Source organism: Phaseolus vulgaris, chromosome 4 (genome assembly GCF_000499845.2).
Source record: "Phaseolus vulgaris cultivar G19833 chromosome 4, P. vulgaris v2.0, whole genome shotgun sequence".
Classification (NCBI taxonomy): Eukaryota; Viridiplantae; Streptophyta; class Magnoliopsida; order Fabales; family Fabaceae; genus Phaseolus; species Phaseolus vulgaris.
The window spans coordinates 37,932,159-37,938,158 of record NC_023756.2 but is presented as its reverse complement, the minus strand read 5'-3'; positions in this window follow the sequence as shown (position 1 = coordinate 37,938,158).

Below are 6,000 nucleotides of genomic sequence, written 5' to 3'. Positions count from 1 at the left end.
GCTCTTAGTGCCCTTTATATAGGTGGAAACTAGGGTTTACCTTTGCGCTGCTGCTCTTATCTAGGGTTCCTTGGAGAAGGTCCTTGCGCCGCTATCCTTAGGATCTTAGCGTATCTGGCCCATGGATTTCCCTTATCTGGAGTGCAATGAATAACCTTGCGGCCATTTGGGCTCTAACTTAAGCGCTGTATTTCTCGCGCCATCATACTATTTGGGTGCCCTAATTAATCACGTGTCATGCATGCATCCTTCCTTGGAGATCTTTAATGAGCACGTGGGCATTGTCACGTGCCCCTTTGACTTGATCGTTTATTCTGTGCGGAGGGTCTCACAGCGCCGCCACCCAACTTAGGGTTATTCCATCGTGTGGGCCCTCTTCTCTGCGAAATGCTTCTGTCACGCGGGTTGACTCTTCGGGCGATTTCTTACTTGGGCGACGTCTCGCTTGGGCGACGTCTTGCTTAGGCGATGTCCTTCTCTTGGGCGATGACTCATCTTGGCGGTGACACATCTCGACGATAACCGATTATGTATACTGCAGAACGTCGCTTCTACATACGGCGACTATGTTGACTTCTTGACCACCTACCTTTCTCTTGTCCATGTCATCACACCCGATGACCTGGTCGGTACACAAGCCCCCCAGTCTTGAGCTGATAACTTGTTTTCGGCAAAAAGACTAAGATGTTCACTGTTCCATTTTCTTCTTCAATACATATAAATGTGCGCATGGTTTCGCTTTTATCTGCTGTGTAATCATCTGATATAACTGACTAACTCTTGCTTTCAAGAAATCGACTTAGCGCCAACTGGTGCTTAGCTCTGTGAAAATCAACTTAACTGGACAAACTATTAGTTTATAACAATAACATTTAACGCAAAATCACTTACTGGGCAGTAGGCGTGGGTCAGTCTTAGTATCTGAAATCTAGCTTGCCTGATCTGCCAAGTGACATGCGCACTTCTATGTCATCGCCTCAAACTCTGCTAACTTAGTTCTCGTCGTGTACTTCTTCTTTCGAGCTTCAATCACAAAGCCGTGGTCTTCTTTGGATGCTATTTTCCTTTTTATTTGCCAAGGCGTCCTCTGGGGAGCGGCCTCATACCTTGAGCTATCAATTCTGCTCATTCTGGGAGGAAAGCTGCCTTTAACGGACCCCACTCTGCCTTCCCTGAGCCTTTAATCTGAAACAACTTGATCTGAGTAGTGAGGTGTCTTTTACGAACCTACCTCAGCCATCCTGTAACTTCTTCCGTCCTTTGCACCACACATGGACTCGCTCCAGGGTGAGAAGGACTTTCTCTGGAGTCTCAACTTGCCCAGGGGTTACCTCTCCTCTTCTCCTGGATGTGCTGCGGACTTGCAATCTTGCCTCAATTCGCTCTCACAAAGAGGTCTTGTATCTGTTCTGGCCTGCACCCGCTCCAGGCGAGGAGGACTTTCAATCTCTTCCCGCCTATTCTCGCTCACGACGAGTAGGTCTTTTTAATCTCATCTCGCCTGCACTCGCTCGCGGCGAGTAGGACTTTTTTAATCTTTTCTTGCCCGAACTCACTCGAAGGTGAGAAGGACTTTTTCTTGTGCCTCAACTTGCCCAGGGGCTACCTTTTCCCTGGATGCATTGAGGACTTTTAATCTCATCTTGCCTGAACTCACTCGAGGGTGAGGAGGACTTTCTCTGGTGCCTCAACTTGCCCAGGGGCTACCTTTTCCCTGGATGCACTAATGACTTTTAATCTCATCTTGCCTGAACTCACTCGAGGGTGAGGATGACTTTCTCTGGTGCCTCAACTTGCCCAGGGGCTACCTTTTCCCTGGATGCACTGATGACTTTTAATCTCATCTTGCCTGAACTCACTCGAGGGTGAGGAGGACTTTCTCTGGTGCCTCAACTTGCCCAGGGGCTACCTTTTCCCTAGATGCACTGATGACTTTTAATCTCATCTTGCCTGAACTCACTCGAGGGTGAGGAGGACTTTCTCTGGTGCCTCAACTTGCCCAGGGGCTACCTTTTCCCTGGATGCACTGAGGACTTTTAATCTCATCTCGCCTGAACTCACTCGAGGGTGAGGAGGACTTTCTCTGGTACCGGGGCTAGCTATTCATACTTGAGGAGGGGGCGTCCCGAAGGAATCCCTAAACCCCTGTTCAAGGACTAGGCGCCCGAATTTTAACTCATACTGGACATACCTGTCATCTTGCTCTGAACTCTCGCCTATACTCGTTCTTGGTGAGTAGGACTTCTTAATCTGTTCTCGCCTAAACTCGTTCTTGGCGAGTAGGACTTCTGATCTGTTCTCGCCTACGCTCGTTCTAGGCGAGTAGGACCTTTAATCTGTTCTCGCCTATACTCGCTCTAGGCGAGTAGGACTTTTTATTCTGTTCTCGCCTATACTCGTTCTAGGCGAGTAGGACTTAAAACTTAACTTTCACCTCTGATTGCCAGGTGGCGATGAGGGTTTAAACTTTGTGCTTGTGCCTCCAATCGCCAGATGGCGATGAGGACTTAAAAACTTTATGCTCGTGCCTGCGATCGCCAGGTGGCGATGAGGACTTAAAAACTGAATGCATGCCATAATCTTTAAACTGTTGCCCTAAATCTCATAAAAGCGATAGGGTCTTTTTTCTGAAAACTTAAAACGATAAGCATGCGAACTTAAATAACTTGGAAACTTTGATAAAACTGTTTTAACTGAAACTACTTCTTAAAGAGTGCCCCTTGAAAAACTGCTTTAACTGAAACTACTTCTAATTATTACCTTGGCGATCTGGTCTTGTGTCTCGCCGTCTAAAGTTTTCCCTAGCTTAAACGTCTTGCCGTTGATCTTCTTCTCAAGCCACTCCTCGACTGGCTGAGGCCTCTTCTCGTTGATTAACTCTAACGGTAGACTTTAGCCCTTCTATCTCCGTCTGAGAATCGTATTTCCTTGATCAAGAAACCTCTCACCTGCAAAGAAAAAGGGGCAAACCAAAACGGTGGCGAGCGGCGACTTGAGAGTCGCTACGGACCTGTTCAAAGGCTCGAACCACAACGGTGGCGAGCTGCGATCAAGGGTGCCCATGTCCAGATTGTCTCTGAGCCAAGGGTCAGTGCACGTGAGTCGCAATGTACCTGTTAGAGGAGTTGTCTTGATGGCTTGACTTTTCACCGACAGGCTTCGTTGTCCAACACTTCTATGACCCTGCGTGGTGTAAAAGTTTGATGTTGTATTGCCCTTTACCGTCGAGCTACGGTAGGACATAATAATTTGTCATTCTCGACACACGAGTTCTGCAAAATTTGTCAAAGTTGATCTTTTTTGCATGTTGTAGATCGTGAACTAGTACACCAGGTATGTTCCCAGGAAAGAGAGGTGGGTCACCAACGAACATGCTTAAATACCAAGTCTTTCCTCGCCAGAACTTTCCTAGACATGTACTTTTTCACTACTATGCTCTATGACCAACAACAAGAATAACTTCTCTACTGTGAGAGATCATGATCATGATAACAATATCACAACAAATTTAAATGATAATTAATCGTTCACGTCATCTTCAGAATAACATGATAAAAATAATAATAATTTATCTTTGGGAATAACATCACAACAGATAAAATATTTATTTATCTTTTATCTCCATAATAATATCACAACAAACAAAATATCTCTTTATCTTTTATCTCCAGAATAATATCACAGCAAACAAAATATCTCCTTATCTTTTATCTCCAAAATAATATCACAACAAATAAAATATCTCTTTATCTTTTATCTTTGGAATAATATCGCAACAGATAAAATATCTCTTTATCTTTTATCTCTAGAATAATACATCAACAAATAAAATATTTCTTTATCTTTTATCTCCAGAATAATATATTTCTTTATCTTTTATCTCCAGAATAATATCTCAACAGATAAAATATTTAAAATATCTTTTTATCTTTTATCTCTAGAATAATATATTTCTTTATCTTTTATCTCTAGAATAATATTACAACAGATAAAATATTTCTTTATCTTTTATCTCCAAAATAATATCTCAACAGATAAAATATTTAAAATATCTCTTTATCTCTTATCTCTAGAATAATATATTTCTTTATCTTTTATCTCTAGAATAATATCACAACAGATAAAATATTTCTTTATCTTTTATCTCTAGAATAATATCACAACTGATAAAATATTTCTTTATCTTTTATCTCCAAAATAATATATCAACAGATAAAATATTTAACATATCTCTTTATCTTTTATCTCCAAAATAATATCTCAACAGATAAAATATCTCTTTATCTTTTATCTCTAAAATAATATCACAACAGATAAAATATTTCTTTATCTTTTATTTCCAAAATAATATCTCAACAGGTAAAATATCTCTTTATCTTTTATCTCTAAAAATAATATCACAACAGATAAAATATTTCTTTATCTTTTATCTCTAGAATAATATCACAACAAATAAAATATTTCTTTATCTTTTATCTCCAAAATAATATCTCAACAGATAAAATATCTCTTTATCTTTTATCTCTAAAATAATATCACAACAGATAAAATATTTCTTTATCTTTTATCTCAAAAATAATATGTCAACAGGTAAAATATCTCTTTATCTTTTATCTCTAAAATAATATCACAACAGATAAAATATTTCTTTATCTTTTATCTCCAAAATAATATCTCAACAGGTAAAATATCTCTTTATCTTTTATCTCTAAAATAATATCACAACAGATAAAATATTTCTTTATCTTTTATCTCCAAAATAATATCTCAACAGGTAAAATATCTCTTTATCTTTTATCTCTAAAATAATATCACAACAGATAAAATATTTCTTTATCTTTTATCTCTAGAATAATATCACAACAAATAAAATATCTCTTTATCTTTTATCTCCAGAATAATATCATAGCAAACAAAATATCTCTTTATCTTTGTTACCTTTTCTGGGCTGACCAACATCTGAGTTGAGCTCACGACTCACCTCTTGTGCCCAATCACCGATGACCTCCCCCGAACCCTTGGGTCGAGCTGACGGGCTCTCCTGCATGGTACTCATGCCCCTGTCTTACCTGGCACTAGGTAACCATTTACTCACGGGGCGCTTATACTCGAGTGGCAGTACTAACACCAAGCTAGGTTGACTTACATGTGATGTGCTTAAGCAAATCAATAAACAAATCAATTCCACAGAGCGCCTATGCTCGTACTTATACCGAGCTAGGTCTACTTATCATGTGCCAATTCAGATAAATCAACAAATTTAAATGCATCATCTTCCAAGAACAGATTTATCACACATTGTTCAAAGAGAAAGCATTAAGCACGAATATCTTAGCTGAAATACAACTTGAGGTTTGCCACATTCCACGCTCAAGGAATGGCCTTAACTGGTCAGCCTTGGCTTCTTCATTCACTGATTGGAGGGCTTCCCCACGATTTGTTGTATGGTCATCTCTTCGCTCCTAGTGCGTGCGGGTCTCATGATCGTGATTTCTGGAAGCCACCCTTGACTATCTGCGATTTGAGGGCTGGAACTAGGTTGGAAAATGCAACTGGAACTGAAAAACTTGTGTGGTGGGACTGATATTTTATATCGAGCCCCACGGTGGGCGCCAGATGTTCTGGCCGGTTGACCGGGATCATCTTCACGCGTGGCTTATCCTTGCGAGCTAGGGCACCTTCGTCTTGCTCCGTCTGTGAGTACCTGAAAGAAGTGAACAAAGGGGCGCCCTCGCGGCTGTTTGCACTCCGACGATCAAGTCAGCTAGCGAGAAACACCAAAGTGACTGAAAACTGTATGATAATCTCAATGACTGAAACTGTGTGGCTAAAACTGTGTTGCCCTAATTGCCTTGTGCTCCCTGCGGGGTGCTGCGAAGACAACTAGGGTTGTGTGCTCTGTGTAACTATGAGAATTAGGTTAAAGCTTGTAAAAACTGTCCCTTACTAGGGCTCTTAGTGCCCTTTATGTTGGGTTTAATAGTGTCAAAGTTCAAGAGG